Raw genomic sequence first — 19,987 nt, forward strand, 5'->3', positions numbered from 1 at the left:
GAGAACAGAAAAAAAAAAGTGCACCAAGAGCGTGAAAAAACATAAAAAAAGGAAAAAAACGGATGTTAAGAAATCGCATCATGTGACCCCTTTAAAATTTAAATTGTAATTCTGCATCCTGTTTACTAGCTCAGTTCAAATTCAGTAATGAATTGAAAACTAAAACGTATTTCAAATATAGATAGATAGATAGATAGATAGAGAACATAATTTTTATTTTACATTTCCTATATAATTCAAGTATATGCAGAAAAGTTTGTAAAGAAAAAGAACTGGGGTGCTTCGGGACGGAGCTGGAAGCTGCTGTGTAAACACTTCAGATCCGGGAGCTCCGTCACGCTCGCTCGCACGCACGCACACTCAAACACAATCACACTCACGCACTGACGGAGTTTGTTACACACGCGTTTCCACGCGAAGAAGTCCCAGTGGCTTTTACCGGAGCACGAGATAAAGCACCGAGTATCCGTGTGAAGGTAAGAAACCTCATTTCATTGAGTCTTTGCGTCTGAGAGTCATTTTTTACCCTCATGCACACCTTTCTCTGTCTCCGAATGAGAAAATCTTTATGAACTTTGGGTCATGCAGCACATGAACTGGTAACATGTTGTTCATCATGCCATCGTGATTATGTCGTTGTTGTTCTTTAAAATAGTTTAGAACGCCAGAGAACGAAGATTCGAATTCAGTCCAGATTTAGGGTGAGAACTGAACAGCTGTGTACACAAACAATGACACTACCACGGTATTCTTCCACGGGTCTCTTTGGAATACCATGTAAATACCAAGGTAGCCTTCATATCAAAGTATTATCCGATACTGTACCATGGTAGTTTTATTGCTAAGGAAGAAAAATTCTTATGTTCCGTTTTTATGCATTTATGTAAACCTCCTGCATGCATGGATTAAACAACAGGTTATTTAGTTACATTCATTAGATGTGAAGTATTTTAAGAAATCTAGTTGTGTGCTTGTCACCTTTGAATCAGTCTGCAGTGAATAAAAGCAAACCGTGTCCTGTTTAATTCCATGCAACTGGAACACAGTTGTGCACATCTGCCTGACGATCAATAGACAGATCATTATCCTGGTAACCAGAGACCCTGTCCCTCAAAACACTGTGTGGCCCTCTGGTGTAAGTGATGAAGTCAGTGTCACAGATCACTGATCTATAGCATGTCTGAGAAGGACATTCAAACCAGCTGAGGTGAATCTTGGTCCTGCGGGGTGAAGATCTGATATTCTACAAATCTGCTCTTTTCAGTGTTGTAACTGTGGTATAGACCAAAAAATGAATCTTGGTCCTGCGGGGTGAAGAGAGTTCAGATATGCCCATAAGGTTTGAAGCAGAACCATAGTTTATAGCAAATAAAAATGGTGCTAATTGGTATTAATTACAATTGTCATCAAAACAGATTCTTAAAAGCTTCTTGCTGGTTGAAGGTGATGGCATATGAAGTTAATATTTTAGTAGGTCTATAGTATTAGTGTGAAATATTAAGCTCTGAAGGGGTTCCATACAGCCCATAGCATTATTGATTTGTGTCTCTCATGGGACAAGTGGGATGTGGTTAGCTGTTCCTACTAATGGACAAAGAGCTGTGCTGAGTGCCGTTTGGTATAAAACCGATAAACTGAGCTGTGAAATGAATGGTGTCAGGTCTTTTTTATGGTGTTGTTTTAGGGTTTCATCCAGACACACATCTTAACTGCAGAAATGATATTCAATGAAGCGGTCACAAAGTAGCTTAAGAGATTTGGGGTGTCTTGTTGTTGAAGATAATGGGAATAAAATCCACTTTCATTGACATCTCTGGCTTCAGTTTTAGTATCGAAAGGCCTCATGCAGCCAGTGCACATGCTCAACATGTGGACAATACTTTTCAGCTTAAGGTCCTTTGAGAATATAAGACCTTAGAAAGTACAGTTTTACTCAATTTTAATGTTTCAGTTGAACAACAAGGCAATAACGGCAAGTGAAAACATTGTTTAATGGAAACGTATGCATGTAGTTTTTGCATATAACTATAAATGTATATAATTGTGAAGAAAAGATGATTCTGAGTTTTTAGTTTTTTGGCATTTAATTATTATTTGCAAAATTACTTAAAGTGATAGTTCACAAGAAATATGTTGATTGTGAAGAAAAGATGATTCTGAGTTTTTAGTTTTTTGGCATTTAATTATTATGTTGGGTAAGAATTTTTAATGTTTTTTGAAACGAAGTCTCTTTTGCTCACCAAGGCTGCCTTTATTAAATGGACAAAATAAAGTAAAACAGCAATATTATGTAAATACTATTACAATTTAAAAATAACTTTATATTTGAATATATTGTAAAATGTAATATATTCCTGTGGTTTCAAAGCTTAAATTTGCAGCATCATTACTCCAGTCTTCAGTGTCACATGATCCTTACAAAGTTCAAAAGAACAACATTTATTTGAAATAGAACTCTTATGTAACATTATAAATGTCATTCCTCTCACTTTTGATTGATTTAATGCATCCTTGCTGAATAAAAATATTAATTTCTTTAAAAAAAAAGGAAAACTATGAGTAAACAGTTCTTTTTTTACACATTCTGTGCTTGTTTTTTATGTGAGCAATTTCATCTTAAAATAGGAAGACGTTTCAAAACCTCTAAAGTTGTTTCTTGTTGTCTTGCCCAATGATTTTGCAACCCTACCCTACACTGTAACCTGATTAACCACCAGTTACAAACTTCTCAAAGCAGTGAGCACATGATCATCAGAATCATTTTTCACCAAGAGTGTCTCTCCATGAGCGAGCGATGTGCCACTTCCCCGGGTCCTTCAGCCCCCTCCAGCTCACAGACTTGCCGTTCTAAATTACTATTGCAGTTGAGTTCAAAAAGATGCGACCTAACAAGTGTCCTCGAGACAATAGCAGCTGAGGGCAGTCTCTCTCTTTGTTGTAACATCTCCACCTCTGGGGAGGAGTGGTGTTTGGAGTGCTCCGCTCGCCTTTTAATGGGTATGCGCTCTTTGTACTTGGGCCCGTCACCATGGAGACCCTCTCCATCAGGCCCCTGAGGGTCTGATTGATCAGCTGGACGGTGGGGGGGGGGGGTTGTTTTATTTCCATTCCCAAGAGTTTGCCTGCTAGTTTGAGCTCTTGTGTCTGTGGACATGGCCGGGTTCTGAGGGTAATCAGATACAGTATGTGTTTTCAGACCAGAACAGGTGATGTGTTTGAAGTCAACATGAAACGGCATTCGCAAACCTATTTTACTTCCGTATGACGTGAAAATATTGTATGGGACTGTTAAGAAATTAAATAGAGCCAGTTTTGTTTTCTTGTTGACTTTAAATGAGAAGCCAAATTTATTTGGGAGAACGTTCAGTAAAATTTAATATACTTCATGTATTAAATGTATCTAAATAAAAATTTGAGGTCATATGTGACCCTGGACCACAAAACCAGTCTTAAGTCGCTGGGGTGTATTTTTAGCAAAAGCAACATCAAAAAGCCAAAAAAAACATTTTATGGGTCAAAGTTATTGATTTTTCTTTTCTTTCTTATGCCAAAAATCATTTGGGTATTGATCATGTTCCATGAAGCTATTTTGTGACTTTCCTACCATAAATATATCAAAACCTAATTTTTAATTAGTAAAAATGCATGGCTAATCGAATTGATTTCTCAATCTTACCAAGTGGTTTTTGTATTCGTTTTGAAATGAAGTCTAAAGCACTCTTTTTGTCTCTTTCAGATGGCATCAGTGACCGACTCGCGTCTTCAGCCGTCACAGAAAGACGCGGCTGACCAAAACTTCGGACTACATGTTTTAAACTCCTCATCATCGGCAACAGCAGCGTCGGGTAAAACCAGCTTCCTGTTTCGCTATGCGGACGATTCCTTCACTTCAGCCTTCGTCAGCACGGTGGGGATCGACTTTAAGGTCAAAACGGTTTTTCGCAACAACAAAAGAATCAAACTGCAAATCTGGGTAAGTCTGGATGTCTTAAACAATAGGAGAATCTGTTTTGAACAATTTTCATTGCAAGCTCAATCCCATCTACTTCAGTGTCACATTAACCCTCAGAAATCATTCTAATATGCTGATTTGTTGCCCAAATAAATATTCTTGTTATAATCAATGTTTGAAGCAGTTGTTTGACTGGTTATTGTTTATACCATATATTTTTCAGGAGTCTTTGATGAACAGAGAGTTCAAAAAGAACCATACTTATTTAAAATAAGTTTATTTTTATTTTCTTTTTTAAAGATTTTTTTTCAATTCATTTGTCAAAAAAACCACAGGACCATGCAAAATTAACTAGAGAAGCATAAACACTGATTAAAAATGGTAAAATGATAAAAATATTGAGCACTTTAATATCTTTCTAACCTAAAATATTATTTTGATAAAAAAATTAGCACATTTATATGTCAAACTACACACATTTCTGTTTCTATTTTGTTTCCTTTTGTGGACTTAGTCTAAAGTTAGAGATTAAAATTTTGTTCTTTGCGTTGAAAAGATTTTCTAGGTTTTCTGCAGCTGTTGTTAAGTGAATGATCAGATGTTGCAGGAAAGGTCAATGTATCCAGTGATGATTCAAGATAAATTTTCTAACTGTAGATTCAAATCTGTTTTATTTGAAGATTTTACAGTTTGCAAGTGTTCATGTGGTCTAAACATGTAATTTGTTGCTTCACCATGTTTTTATGTCTAGTCTTCTGCCCCTCATCATATATGAGGCCACTAATGTGTACTGTAATTTAAAACTAGTTTGTGTTATAGTAATTTGTTGCTTCACCATGTTTTTATGTGAAATTAATGAAATCTTAAAAAGTCATGAAAAAATGCATCTGACTATACATGTTTTTTAGTTATTTATAGCATGGTCTGTCTGAATACTCAATTCTGATTGGCTGGCAGGAATGCATTAAGTTAGGGATAATGGATGGCTAGCTTTGGTGTAAACTCGGGTGGTAATTGCCAGACGCAGAATCACTTAAAGGATAAAGGTATGATGACTAACAGAGGACCTTTGAGAATGTTTCATCTGTCCCCCTGAATGTTTCCTGCTTTGTTTGCTTGTGAGACTTAGGCTTTAGGTTTTTAGCCTTAGGAACTGAAGGTGAGATTACTGGTGTTATTAAAGAAAATATCTCAGAAAAGCCATAATTATCAGCTGCAGAAGGGTGTTGTAGCTGTAATGTCAGCTGCCGGCTGTTACGGTACTGTGAGTGGGAGTGAAAGTCGCAGTAAATTCCTGCACAGCAGAGATGTGTGCTATGATTTCTAAAGCGCAGATTAGCTGCATGCTGCTGTCTGCCTACTATTAACACAACTAGTATGCATAAACAATAAAAACAGTAGTGTAGTATTCTGTATGTGACACAGTGCATACTACTTCTTACAACTATATTATAACGTATATTTTGTTATTATAAATTTAATTTCTTTTAAATCTATCCTTTTTTTTCTACTAAGTTTTTAGTAATTTTGTTGTATTATTGTAGTTTGTTTTAGTGCATCAAGATTTTATTTGATTTTTATGGTTTTAGTTTGAGGTCAACCATAATCCACCCTGATGATGTTTCATCAGCAATTGTCATCTAGGTATAAATTTTTTGCAAACATAAAAAGTCAAGTAGATTTGATGTCTACCAGCACATTTACAAAACAGCGCAGTAGGCTGACCAGGAGCAAGATTAGAAGAGAATATAGCATACCCATAACCCAAATTCTGTGTTACAATATCATAAACGCTGTGTTGTTCAATCATAACGAGAAGGACCCCGACCGGTGGCTGATCCACCTCCTTTCCAGTTAATTTGTCATAAATACTGACATGAAGGTCAAGTCAGTGCATTGTGGGGTGCAGTATTTCATGCAGTGCTATGCCTGTATACTGTAGTTCATCAGGTATTTATGCATGCCAAACTTTTGCATACTGCACGTCTACATACTAATTATGCAGAAATAGAATAGAATTGTTTCATTTAGAATGCTTGTAATATTTCATAAAGTAAGAAGTGGGAACACTTCACATTGAATTAAGCATGATCATTTGAGTAGTTTTTAGTTTAGAGATGATGTGAGATGGATGGCATTCAGTGTGTTTCGGCTTAATGTGTGCTTTGGCCTCTGATCCAGTGACAAGGCTTGTATGTGTTAGTTTGAGCCTCCTGGCCACACTGAACCTCTGGATCTGTTGACCTTTGACTGTCTGTCCAACAGGACCCTGAGATAGAAAAAGCTCTGTTGCACATGCACTAAAAACACTTCTGTTAGAATAAAAAGGGATGCAATGCATTTTTGTAGTAGCTCACTCTAGTTTAATAAAATGTTTCTTATGCATAATTTTAGAAATGGAAATAGTGTTTGAAGATCCTTGAGGTTGTGGGTGCAAATCCTAAAAGGGGACAATTATAGTGACATAGTGCCTGTGATTCATCAAAACATCCCTTATCCGAATAGAAAATCATTGCGTTTGTTTACCCACAGCATCTGGCTGGTTGTACTGTGACTTTGTCTCTGCTGTTTTATCACTCTTGCCAAGGCATTAATTGGCTCATGTGTAAACCGGTGTGCCCACACTGGTTTCCTAAGGCCGCATGGTTCTTCTTCCTCCCTCTCCTTATTGATGGGATTGGGGCAAGGATGGCTGTTCTGGCAAATAATTTTGGCCAGCAGGTTACTAAGCGACAGCCCATAGTTGCGTGTCCACCCCGGCCAATAGTCCTTATGATGTTTATTCCATTATATGAAGTTTTATTTATATTTTATTTGTCAGAGACTAGATAGAGAAGCGCAAGAAAACCACAAATTAAAAAGAAAAAAACTCACCGAAAAAAAACATGTATCGGGTGTGTTTCTGTGTGATTTTTTTTTTTGCATATTCTTTTTTTTATTGAAAATTGTTTATCTACTGGTTGTGTGTGGTGTATATATATCTAGTTTATTTATGTATTCTATTTATTACACCAGAACACACACAGACATTAAAATAATAAGCATCCATTCATAATAATATAATATAGTATTCACATTAAAATATGTGTGATATATTTTAATCCTTATAAATATAAATTAAACAATTTCATTATTATCTAATTTTATATTATATTATTAATTTAATTTATGTCATTTTGTACGTAAAATTGTACAATGAGTAAAATATAAATGGAATTTTTTGTATATATTTCTATACATCATATAAATAGCAAAACTGAAAATATATTTAAATTAATAATAATAATAATAATACAATCAGTTATAATCTTTTATTTTTATTTAATTTTATTTTATTCCACAATATTTTAATTAATTATACATTATTTAAAAACATTTTATATTATGATATACATTATCCATACAGTTCTGAATGAATTTGTTAGAAAAAATATATACATTTATGCCTTATAAAATAATGTATACATATGTTATTTATTTATTTTGGTCGTTATTTTCTTATCATTTTGCATAGAGGTTGTTTTAACAAAATATTTTGAGGATATAAAGCAAATATGCTACATGTAGGATCATCAATGTAACAGGCTTTTTACGATTTGACCAGAAACAATACAGTTAGTGTTTCCTATTGTAGAAAAACAAACAGCTATTGGCTCTGCCATCTACTGGTCATGTGGGTAATGAGAGAATATTTATCTCATCATCAGGCCTCACAACCCAGGATGTTGAATCCATGCATATAATTAGGAATTATTGTAATGATTATGTTGTTCAGGACACAGCCGGACAGGAGACGCTACAGAACCATCACTACAGCGTATTACAGAGGAGCCATGGCTTTTCCTGCTAATCTACGGACATCACAAACCAGGACCTCGGTCTTCCGCGTTCAGGACTGGTGAGTGACACACACTACACACACACACACACACACACGCATGCAATGCATCCTGTACATTATGTGTGTAAAAGAGTATTTAATGTTCATGTCCTGCATGTGTTGGCTCTTTAGGGCCACTCAGATAAAGAAATACTCATTGGGACAATGCCACAGGTTTGATTTGGTGGGGCAACAAGTGTGACCTGGAAGATGACAAGACCTCATTCCGACAGAGTACACAGTCAGAGATTGTGGCTCATGAACTCCGGTGAGAAAGATGCAACAGTTACAACTTTTTTTTTTTGTTGCCTTTTGTCTGATTTTATATGCTTATTTTGATAACTTGTAGAGGAAAAATCACAAGGTTCAAACTCATTAACTCCATATGTTATCAATGTATCACTTTCTGCCATGCCACAGTTGCAAAAAGTCCATTACTACACTAGATATCTACATAGATAATCGTTTGAAAAAATTAGTATAGCTAGTAGAAAATTTGACTTCGTTACCAGAGAATATTTCCACAAAATTGGTCCCCATTTTATTTAATTTACCTCCCCACGTCATCAACAATTTTCCTTGAAAACAATCTGTTAGTAAAATATATTATATTATTAATTAAATTGATTTAGGTCTAGATCGAGTAGTTTATAAATATGTTATCTATTTATAACGATATGTAAACTAAATATATAACATAATAAATAAATTAAAATGTGTAATTTTGATTGTAAAATTGTCAGTAAAATGAGATTTAAAGGAACTATAGCATACATGGGTCCTTGTATATATATCAGGCTCATACATCATACAAATATATAATCATTACTATTTAATAATAATAAAATGTTTTTTTTTCCAGTTTTAGTATTTTAGTACATCAAGAGGTTAAACCTAAATTAAATGTAAAAATTTTCCCTCGCATCTAGCGGAAATAAAAGGTTATTTTATTTTATGGTATTCAAGTAACAAAAATGTTTTTTTTTTTTTTTTTTTTTTTGTTTTACATGGCTTTAATTAAGTTTTTGTAAAACTATAATAAACCCTGCTTTGCTTTTTTTGGTTTTCCTCAGGTTTTCCAGTTTTTTGAGGCCAGCGCCAAAGACAACATCAACGTCAAGCGGTTTTGAGTGTATGGGGGACGTGATAGTGACAAATGAATGAAATATGGACGGAGATGGTCCAGTGTCCAACCACAAAGACTCCAGTCGCAGGACACGTCTCTGAGGGACACGCCGGCTGTGCCTGCTAAAACACACTCTTCGTCTTTATCATGTAGAGGACTTCTCTTCACATATTCACGACTACTTGGGATAATCTTTCTTTCCTTCTTTTAACCCAAACAGCATCTGCTTAACGCGCTCGGTGTTGTTTGTTGATGTGGATAGTCGTGGATTGAAGTCTGACTGCGCTAGTGATCTGCGTGTCTCCCCGTACGTATTCACGTGTGTATGTGCAGAGACGCAAACAGCTGGAGATACTGCACAGCGTTTTAAAGGTCCATCCACACCCATTGCTCCACGCTCTCACCCTGTTCTCCAGCTTTTCTCTTTCTTTCCTCAAAAAAGCCATGTTTTGATGGATCTTTGTGGTTTTAGCACGGTTCTCTATCTCATAGATACTGTAACACCCACAGCCTGGTGGGCAGTTCTGTATTGTCTATCTGGGTGTCCATCTGCTTTAAATTACAGTCCTAACAGCTCATTCAGCTCTATTATGGATAAATGCACTGTGTTATTCTGATATGTGCAATCATGGGCTGTTGTTTGAAACTTATGTGCATCACACACTGAGAAATATCCACTCAAATCAATGTTTTACTGTTATTTTTTGGAATAAGCATTTTCTTAAATTATAAGATAGCAAATAAACTATCTGCAACCCAAAATGTCCAGTATGCTGTCGTATAATTTATAATATCTGTTATTCTTTTCGAACATACTTAAATGATCAGTTTACCAAAAATGACAATATGCTTTAATTTTATATCCAAGCTGTAGATGAGTTTGTTCTTTATTGGAACAGATTTGGAGAAATGTAGCATTACATCACTTGCTCGCCAGTGGAGGTTTGCTTCTTTACTGAGGTTGTGTTGTCATTAAAAAAATCCATATATATTTTTTTTTTTAAACAAATGTTACATATGATGCATGTTACATATGATTACATAATATATTTACATAATAAAATATGATGCAGTTATGGTTCAGTTAATTCTGAAATATTAAAACTAAACGATTCTAAAATTAAAGCCTATTTTCTGCTTTATTTTAATTAGTGTGTTTCTTTTGTCATTTTTAGTAGTGTTGAGGGTATATAAAGTCTATATAGTTTTAATTCATTTTTATTTCAGTTTTGGTTATTATACATCAAATTAATATTTCAGGTAATGGTTTTTGTTTTTCATTAGGCTACTGGGAAATTAGAGGAAAATGTTACCAAGCAAAAAAAACAAACAACAACAACAACAAACAACATTTAATGATCCTAAAAATAGGCCTCATTTAATTTCTTATGATTTTGGGGTCAGATGTGACCTGGACATTGTCTGATCAGTTTTGTGAGATTCATCTATATGCATTACGGTTCATTCAGGAGCAGTACAGTGGACGCAGCAGAAATGAGTTTTGGCCATCTAGAACACTCTTGTCTTCTCTATCTCGGTTTTTGCACACTCTCCTGGCTGTCCGTTATGTCCAGTGTTTCTTCAGAGTAGACAGATAGTGGCCTTGCTGAAGCTTTTTCCCGCCTGTTCTCATCCTGTTGGATGATATCAAGCCATGTCACTTTTCTGTGAACCAGTGACAGGTTAAACGTAGTTAGATGTCTTTATAAAACCCTATATATAATATATAATATAAATATATATACACTCTGTCATAATGTGCAACACAAGTTGATCTGTAAGATTGTTGATTAGTTTTCTTTTATGTCGCTTTCTCCCTTTCCTGTCCCTTTATACCCATTTTTTTTGTTTGTTTATCTGCTTGTTGTTTTTATTTTAAAATCATTAAAAGGCACTGATTGTAGCCATTCAAGACTGATAACATTGCATTTTTAAAGAAAATGTTTGCTTGCCTGTTGCATAACTAAGGAGTTAGTGAGTTAGGGAGTTAGAGGTTCTGAATGGTTATAACAGCGAAAAAATTTTAGCAGCACAAACACTGTTGTTTTCACAGTGCATTCATTTACACATTTATGCATCAACATTGATTTACATTGAATTCAATGTATGTGAATTCAGTGCATATATTTTATCAGTTCGTTTCCATGACTGTGTGTTGCACGCTCTTAATTTTTGAGTCCTAGGAATGCTTTTTAGCATTGCATGGTTACTAGGGCATTGCTGGCTGTTCATTAAGTTGTCACTTGCTGGCCTTTAATTTTCTGGTCTCTATATATGGCTTGGATCTCTCCTTCATTCTTAAAAGTAGAAGTCCTTTATTGGCATTGTTGGTTTCTTGAAGAACCTTTCCATTCCCACAAAAGATTCTTTAGATTATTAAAATGTTTTTAAAACTAGAAAAATGGTTCTCTGAAGAACTGTTCACTGAAAGGTTCTTTGGGGAACCAAAAATGTCTTTCTATGGCATCACTGCAATTGATGTTCAGCTTAAGGAACTCGGAAGGCTCTAGTTGTCTTTGCAGAAAAATGAAAGTGACTTTGTGCACTTGCTGGTGTTGATAGCATCTGTAATTTATGACTTTATACCTGTATCTCTGCCAACTCCTCTGCTTTTATCTGCGTACCCAGAAAACTATAAGAAAGGGGGCTTCCTGAATTTCATTTTCCTGTTACATACCACTAACCCACAACCACAATAGCTAGAGGAAATAAAGGAAATACATGCACCAATGACCTGAGTGTCACCGTTTTTTTTTTTTTTTAACAGTATCTAAACATGGAGGCCACTGAAGTAAGCGTTTACACATTCATTTATTATGGAAGGTGGATGAGGCAAAAATCATTTAAAGCAAAAAAAAAAAATTTGCCCTTTTAAATTGCACCTTTCATCCGTTAATGGGCGCAACACCGCCCCAAATTTAAAGCTGTATTTGAAACTATTTTTGCATTGTGTTTTGAGGGTACTTGGATTCTTACAAAAAATTTTACAATCATGTTATCAGAAATCTCAAAGGGGCATGATGTTTGTATGCAAAAACAGATGTTTGTTCATGGGGGAAAAGATCAGGCTTTGGTTTTATGAAGCGTATGCCTTTGGCCCTGTTTTTAGTTTTTATTTTTAATTTCTTTTTGGGTAGAAATGTTTTAATTTACATTGTAAAAAAATTAATTTACTCTAGAAGCAAAATAGTAAAGAAATGCTGCAAAAAAATATTTTTATTTAATAGTCAAAGAACCCTTAAAAAATTGTCACGTAAGCAGACAAAAAAATGTTTGACATGGCCAATTTTTCAGAATTTTTGGCCCCCATCTCCCTCCTACTGTGACATTTTTTTTCAGAATGACAAAAGATGGGGGTTTAATTGCGAGAGACTGGAAGAAAAATTTGGGAAAATTTAAGGGCCAGAGAAATCACTGTGAATTAAATCAAACTTTTAGCCTCCCGAAGGAGTCGTTATATGGGTCATCTTTTGGGGAAATGAAAATGCCAAAAGTGAACTTAAGAAACTTTGCCCAAAGGGAACCGAGTATCCGGGGGCCCATTTTAAGTCGCTAAATTTATGATGTATTATTGAGGTTGATTTTTTTTTTATTTATATCTTTAACCTTTTAATGTCCCCCGTCCGTTACGGGCCCCTCTTTTTACTTCAAAACCATTAATATGACAAAATTGTATGTTGGAAAAGGGTCTAAGTTTCAAAATAAATTTTCCAATGTTTTTTTTTTAAAAATTATGGGGAAAAAAATTAGTTTAATTTATAAAAGGGTGCACCCTAAAAAAATTAATCAAAACAGGGTTTGACCTTTGTCAAAAAAAAAAAGATTCTCGTTGCTTTTTCTCTATCCACTTGAGAAAAAATCAGAAAGGGTCATCAACTGAAAAATGTAAATTCAAAATTCACCCTTTTAAAAAACCCCTTTTAAACTCAAAATTTGTATTACCACAAAAAGGGCATCATATCTGATAAATGTTTTTGTTCTAAATTTAAAAAAAAAATTTTTTTTTAGTTTAAAAGTGCTTTTTTAAAGTTATGTTAAAACTGGGGGGCATTTAAGGGGTTTAAAAAAGTTTTGCTAATTTAAGGGGTCGCCCCCTTAAAAAACAGTCAGCTCTCCAGATAAAAAGCCGAATAAAAAACTCAAAGACGCATGAAACATTATTTAAAGGGCTTTTTTCTCGTACATTTTCCCGAGAAAATGCCTTGATTTTCCTTTTTTACACACACAACCCCTGTCTAGCTTTTTTGGGTGAGAACTGAAACCCCCCCCTAGCACTAGACAAATGAAAAAGACTTTTTTAACCCTTACAATCCAACAAATTTTTCTTTCCTATCCTTAAGGTATCATACCCCCCAAAAACTTTGAATGGGTGTCGAAAACCCCGGCTGATGTTGTTTGTTAAAAATATGACCGTAAAACTGAAAATGCTTCAGTAGTGCCCCAACTCTCTGCTCATTAATTCTCCCAGGTCTGCGCGCATGAATGGTTGAGATGGGGAAAAAAATAAATATAAATTCCCCAAAGAATTACTCTAACTAAATATTGAAAATGGTGTTTTCAGTTTTTTTTTACTTAAAATTTAATTTCCTTGTTATCGATCTTTGTTTTTTGTGAAATTTTATAGAATTTCTTTTATGCACAAAAAATTAATTCTTTACTAAAAGACAAAGCCTTTTTATTAAAACCCCCTGTGGCCTATGGGGGTTTCCCCTTTTCCTCTTAACAGGGCCCCCGGGGAAAAACGGTAAGTGCTGCATAGTAAATGGACGTGAGTCTGGCTGATGGAGAGTCGAAATGCTTGCGCTTTTGTGGAAGGGACCCAGTGCTGTGCTGATACGCAGTTTAGCAAAAAAAAACCAGGGTGCGGCCTGATAAAAAAACCTTTTCTGGGGGGCGAAAACACCGTGAAAATTAAAAAAAACCCCCCACAACGAGAATTTTTTTAAATGCACTTCAAATAAACATGCATCAGTGCAAAAAGTGTTTAGACCTTTAAAAAAATCATATTATTTCTTTCAACCCCTAAAGGTGGGGGGTTTATGTAAGGTTTTTTAAAGATGAAGACTGAATGCCTAAAACAGTCTGAGCGTACTCACTCGGCTCCTCCCAGAAAACCCCCTTTTTGGGCTCCACCCAAATAGTAAAAGATAAACACCTTTTAAAAACTTCGTTAGGGATGAGATGCCGAAGTCCATGGGTCCGCAAAAAAATTTTTTTTTGGGTAAAAAACCCCCCTGGAAAGGAGGTGCCTTTTTGGGGACTGTTAAGCAAACAGTAGCATTTGTATGAAAAGGATACAAAAATGAGTGACAGTTTGAAAATTGTTTTATGTGGTCTGTTTTGTCATACGGGGGAAAATTTGAAAGAAAAGGTAAAAAAGGCTCTGTTTTTAAAATGTCTTTTTTTGGGTTTCATTATGAAGTTAACGCATTTTTTCATACTTTCTGATTTAAAAAAAAAAGGGGGAGTATAAAACTTTCATTTTAATACACCTTTTTAAAATCAAATCCATCCTATCTTATTTGATTAAAAAACCAAAAAAAACAGTAAAAAATTTTTAATTTAAAATAGCTTTTTTATTTGAATGTTTTTAACTGAAAATTATTCCTATGTGCAAGTTTAATTTGAGCCTTACATTAAAATTACTACATAATTTATTTTAATATGAATTTGGGGGTCAAGAAACATTTTGAAATTTCGGTTGAAATTTTTGTAAGGTCACAAAAGTTTCTTTTCTTTTCATTCTTGGGGTTTTCGAAATGTTTTAAAGGGGGTAGCTCCTTCCCCTTTGTTTTTGCATGGGGGTTTTTTTTTTTGTATATGGAAAGTAAAATGGAGACCAGAAAAAACTAAAGTGAACTACCTTAAGCAGAAAAAAACTTTTAAACTTAATATAAAACCATTTTTAATAATGAGACTAATAAAGAGCACCAAAAAAGAAAATAAAAGATCATGAAATAAAACTACTTAATGCAAATAGATGTAATTAAACCTTTTTTAAAGATTTTTTATTTTTGTTGACCCGTGTTTTGGTACTTGGTTATTACAAATTGTGATATGTTTTCAGTGGCCCCCGTTATGCAAGGGCGAAAACAGAGGATATTAAAAGTTTTGTAGTTAAAGGGTCTCACTTGCTTTTGGGAAAAAAGGGGGAAGAGAGAAATAATTAAAAATACTTCCATTCATCGGGAAAGTGATTTTTAGTGCTTTGAAGATTTAAAATTTTTTTCAAAAGTATTTTGTTTTAAATTTCCTTTGAAAGATATAAAAGTACGTCCTTTAAAGGGCGCATAAAATGTTTTGTCATTGATTCAGTTGTCCCGGGAAAAAGTCAATAGGTAATTTTTTATTTAATGTCTTAGAATAGAACAAGGGTTTTTGGTTTCATCTCTGTCTTTATGGCCCGTAAAAACCGCTTCTTCTGCAAAAGCCCAAAACCCCTTTTCCGCGCTTAGTGAGGTTTTTCGTGATGGCCGGTGTCCAGTCTTGCCTTAAAGTGAGAATTATGTAAGTTTTTAAAGCATTAAAAAATTTGGGGAAAAAAGGAGTTAAATCCCTTTAAGCAGTTTGGGGGTACTGATTTATGTAAAACTGGGTTAGTACAGATTCCCCAAAAAGAAATTGATATTTGAATATTATTTTAAAATCTCACAAACAGGTTTTAGTTACTTTATGGATTTCCTAACATTTTTTGCACAAAAATTTAATTCCCTTATCATTTTTTCCCTTTTGCTTTACTTTTTTAAAACGACGAGGGGAAATCGTTTTTTAACCCCAATATAATGTAATGTTTTAAAACACTTCATGTTGATTTCAAAGAATGGAATTATTTTTTTCTCTTTTTTTTTGTATATTACATGGGCAAAAACAAGGGAAACTATTGGGTAAAAGAGTCGGTAAAAGCTTAAATAATCCGAAAAGTAAGATGGATTACCTAAAGGTGTAAGTAAAATAATTTCAAATACAAATTTGAGGTAATTTTTAAATTTAATGGACTACAATTTGTTGTAATTACCCAGCATTTCTAGAAGGGGTTTTCATGCTTTTTTCCTTCACGTGTTTTTTGATCCCCCCAGAAAACCCACGGTCTTTAGTTGGGAAGGAAGGCAGTTTAACGGAGCTGGCTGCCTCCTCTACTCAAAACATGGATGAAGTAGAATTGAGGGCGTTGCAGTGGAGGGAAGTACCCTGGGCAAGGGATTGACTTTTGAGACCTTGCGCTACTTGAAGGCTGTTTGTTTTGCTTTTTTTCAAACTCACTGGGAAAATCTTTGAAGGGGGGGTCAAAGGGGCGCACGGCTGGTTTGCGGCTTCAGTCCCACACCCAAACAAAAGGGGTGGGTCCGTGTCAAAAAACCCCATGGGTTGCCTACAAAGGGGTACTGGAATTTTTCATGGACCGACCTGTGCTTGGAGTCACACAGCCCGTGGTACTGCTTTTTAAAGCTTTTGAAAAACAATCAAAGTATGAAAATTTCAAACCAAACACTTATTTTTAGCGTTTTTCAATGCATTGTTTCAACACGCTTTTCAGAAATTCATGTGTTAATGTTTACACCTTTAAGATAAAAATTTTCATTTTTCAATCAAACAAACAGTTTTTAATACATTCCCACTAAATATGTATAAAAATTTAAAATGTATTTTAACATCGTCAAGACTTCTGATAAAAAATGAGAATTAAAATTTTTTTGGGTACTTTTGGGGCAATGCCAAAATTTTTAAATGAAGTCTAAAATGTGATGAGGTTTTATTGAAAAATATATGGGTTGTATGATCTTTTAATAAATCTGTCTTTAAGCATATATTTAAAGATACTTGCAGTAGTTCACTTTGCACAATCAATATACTTAGTAATCTTTAGTTGGACTTCAGCAATCTTAAAATCAAAATTAAATTTCAAAAAAAGTTGTTTCAATTTGCAGATTTTTAAATATATCAGTTTAGCACACCAAAAAACAGCAGGGGTTTTTTTTTACATATTATGCAAAGTTTTGTAGTTTTTTTGCAGAAGTAAATGTTTTAAATAGTTTAGTGTATTTTTTAATTCGTAATTTATAAGTATATTTATTTTTCACTAGGGTTTTATAAGGTATTTATTACATTTTGGGCGAAAAAAAAAAAAACAAAAAAAAAAACAGTTAAGATCTGCTTTAGATTTCTTTAAGTTTTTTAAAAGGGGGGGGGGTGGGGGGGGCCAAAAATTAAATTTTTTGATGAAATCTAGAGCTTCTAAACCCCCATAGACGCAACCAACTACCAGTTTAGGACCCAAAAGGAGAAGGGGGACATTGTTAAAAAAGTCCGGGGTTTTTGGGGATAGTGGTTTAAATGTATTTAGAGCTAAGAATCTTTTTGTGTGCAAAGTATTCAACTTTTTCAACAATTTCTTTCTTCCGTCAGCCTTGCAGCCTTCACAAAAGGGGCCCTGCCAGCAAAGTCCCTCCTCTTTTCTGTTTTTTTCGGTTCAAAGTATTTTGGGGGAAAAAAAGAAAAAGAAATTTTTGACAGTTTTCTCCGAAAAATTTTTATGTACAGGTGCGTCGTTTTTCTTGTAAACAAAGGGGGAGCGCATCCTTTCACTCAAAACATCAGAAAACAGCGCCGGGAAACTCTCGGAACACGAGCGGGGCAGGGGGAGAAATTTTGAAAAAGTCGTTTTTCTGTTTTGTTTTGACAAAAAAATTCTCATTCCTTTTATCCCTTTTTCTGTCACAGGACGTTTTAACAGTCCTTTGCATTTCTGGGCCTTGACCCTGGTAGTTCGTTATGTTTCATCAAAAAATAATTTTTTCATCTTTTAAGATGAACGAAGGTTTACAGGTTGGGGAAAGAAAACAGAGGGAAATAATTTAAAGCCCCAAATGTTTATTTTTGGGGGAACATCCCTTTAATCCTGGAATTTTGCGGCTTTGAAAGAAACCCCCTAGATGGTTTGGGTTCTCTCAACCAACTTGGTTTCCTTTTTTTTTTTTTACAATGGGGTCCACTGATCTGGTAGGGCACGGAGATCCCTGGCCTCTGTCTATGTGTGTTTTGTCCCCCACAAGTCGTTTTCACGGAAACCCCTTTATAGCTACTTCAAATGAGGACAAATGTGTAATCTTTTTTAGGGACCTTTTGAATCATAGTTCAATAAAGGTGAAAAGGTTGTTTTGGCTGTTTTACTGGACGAGAAACATATGGCTACTGAAAAATTTCCAAATGTAATGTGAAATTTATTTTTCAAGATTAAAATATGAAAAATTTAAAAACCCTTTGTGCATTCAGATTTCTTCTTAAGAAAAATCTGGCCTGAATCCCGCCCAAGCACAGTTTTCCCGGTCTTTTTCCCCCCTCTTAAAAGGGGGGTTTTAAGTAATTTTTTCTGTCGATAATTTTTTAAATTTATGCCAATAATGGTTTTTAAGTCCTGATTATTCAGTTTTAATAACAGACCAGGATTGACCCCTTAATCACAATTTTGTTTTTTTTTTAAATAAAAACTTTGTCAATGAAGATCATATTTGACGTAACCTGTGTTATGGGAGGAAGCTGAACGGAAAATGAAAACCATTGAAAAAGATCATTTTTTGCTAAATTTTTTTAATTTTTTCTTTTTTGTTTTCCCCCCCGCCCCCGGATGGATGGCCAAAATAATAGCGCATGTGGGGAGCGGCCAAAATGTAAACAGAGGGTTCTTCACCGCTAGAGGTTTTGTCCGAGGTTTCCCTGACCAGCCACGGCACGTCCCAGAGAGAGGAGAGGAAACCTGTGGAGGAGGACGAGGAGAAGGAGAGCGAGCGTTCGGACTCGGGGTTAACAGACAGATGGCGAGAACCTCCTCAAGCTCACTGGCTCATGGAGCAACTGAGGGCGCTTCAAGAAACCCCCAATCTCTTTCCCAGTCATTGTTAGTGCAGTCACATGACACCTATGTCACTCTCAATCAAAACTCCCAAGGAGACGGCGAGCGAGAGGTGGACGATGTCTTCGAGGAGACGTTACCGCTCCAGACCCTCTTCACCACCACAGGAACGACGTCCTTGAGCACCTCGCACTCCGACCTCGGCTCCCTCCAGCAGAGCTCGGGTTCGGGCAGACTGTCATCACAATCCAGCTTCGAGTATCCCAACCAAACCTGCCCCCCAGGGCCGGGATACACCTACATGGCGGTCGCAGACTCGGGGTCCATGGACTACAGCCCGATGAGCTCCAGCAGGATCGCGAGCTCGGGAGACACAGGATGTACACAAATGATTACAAAAACGAGATTTTCTCCACAAGTGGCCACTCTCGGTGAACACATAAATCTGGATCAGAGTCCTGCATGGGTCCCGTTTGGTAAACACGCAATACTTATGGATTGTCCACCAAAAGTGATTATTCTGTCATCATTTGCTCACCTTCATGTCATCAAACCTGTATGACTTTGAAATATTGGGAAGATGGGTGTAACCAGATGCTGGTAGCCATGGACTTCCTGTTTTTTCTTCATCCAATTACAATTAGAAGTCAAAGGCGAAGCAAAATGCTACAAAACTACTACAAATGTTGGAACATCAGGAGCTTACTAGGCTTTTTTGTCAGAAGAAAAAACAACTCCCATCAAGATAAAATAAGCTAACATGTATAGCCACTTACTATGGCAGTGTTGATGAAACATTTATGTTACAGCATACCACTAAATACCAGTGGGGTGGTTTTCTTTGCTTTCGTCCTTACATATGTTTTTGGTCTTTAATTATGGATACGGTTAATTGGTGGCACGTTGCCACAAACTAAGGGGTTCATTTAGCTGTCCGATTACTTTCTTCTGCTTTGTCTTCTGTCGTTTTTAGTTGTTTTCATTTTTGAAATAATTGAACAAGTTGGATAATTATGTAATATAAATAATTCATTGTGTGTGCAAAACAGGACATTGTAAATGCATAACTATCTGTACTCTGAAAAATTAATCATAAAAAAGGTCATATCAATTTTGACATTGTCAGAAGAAAATATATATATTTTCTCTCGACAATGTCAAAATGATGACTTTTTTATGATT

General features: G+C 35.3%; 2 pseudogenes; both read left to right on the forward strand.

Moving 5' to 3' along the window:
• Positions 1–242: 242 nt before the first annotated feature.
• Positions 243–8,962, forward strand: LOC122138703 (annotated as a pseudogene).
• A 6,465-nt stretch (positions 8,963–15,427) lies between these two features.
• LOC122138706 lies at positions 15,428–19,365 on the forward strand (annotated as a pseudogene).
• Positions 19,366–19,987: the final 622 nt, after the last annotated feature.

The sequence above is a fragment of the Cyprinus carpio genome, chromosome A3 (assembly GCF_018340385.1).
Source record: "Cyprinus carpio isolate SPL01 chromosome A3, ASM1834038v1, whole genome shotgun sequence".
Taxonomy (NCBI): Eukaryota; Metazoa; Chordata; class Actinopteri; order Cypriniformes; family Cyprinidae; genus Cyprinus; species Cyprinus carpio.